This window comes from Octopus bimaculoides, chromosome 26 (genome assembly GCF_001194135.2).
Source record: "Octopus bimaculoides isolate UCB-OBI-ISO-001 chromosome 26, ASM119413v2, whole genome shotgun sequence".
Lineage (NCBI taxonomy): Eukaryota > Metazoa > Mollusca > Cephalopoda > Octopoda > Octopodidae > Octopus > Octopus bimaculoides.
Genome location: NC_069006.1, coordinates 18,653,490 through 18,654,324, shown reverse-complemented (window position 1 = coordinate 18,654,324; position 835 = coordinate 18,653,490).

Sequence of the window (835 nt, the reverse complement as noted above, 5' to 3'; positions counted from 1 at the left end):
CTGAGTTTCACGTTCCCGTTCATCGGACAGTTTTGTTAACTGTCCGATGAATGGGAATGTGAAACTCAGAGTAACAGTCTTTTGTTATATTTCTGCTGCTTTTAAATAAAGTATATATATATATATATATATATATGTATGTATGTATGTATGTATGTGCATAAGTATTTATGGCTGTATATGTATATATATATCTGTGTGTATATGTATATATATATATTAGTATATGTGTATATATATATATCTGCATCTATCTAACTAGTTATCTAGCTTTCAACACACACATACACATGATGTAAATGTTACTCGAGAAATTGTACAAAGCTTCTTTTGTCCAAAAGTTGTTTAACGAAGAACAAAAATAAAACAACAACACTCAAACGAAATAGCAAAATGAAGAATTCTTGGCTTAGAAATGATGTCATCACGATGATGATGATGACGAATTCTTCTGTGAAGATATTTTTGTTTCCTTTCTTCTCTCAACAACATTTTGGATTTACAGAATTTGCCAGTAATACGAATTAGTTCTGAGGTTGTTATATTCCTTGTGTCTCCTATTCTCAACATTTTGGTAACTGGTGGCAACTGGTATGAGATAGACTGTAAGTCTTAAGTTTGAAATACCTGGAAGTGTTCTAGAATATTCATGAAGTCCCTGCCAGAATGAAATTATTGAACAAGAGAAATAGGTCCCATTTTCTATTTTGTATCATTAGTTTTAAGAGAAACACCCTCGCACACAACCACACTCAAATGCTTGCGCATGTGTGTATGTGTATATGTATATGTATATATATATATATATATATATATATATATATATATTAGAGGT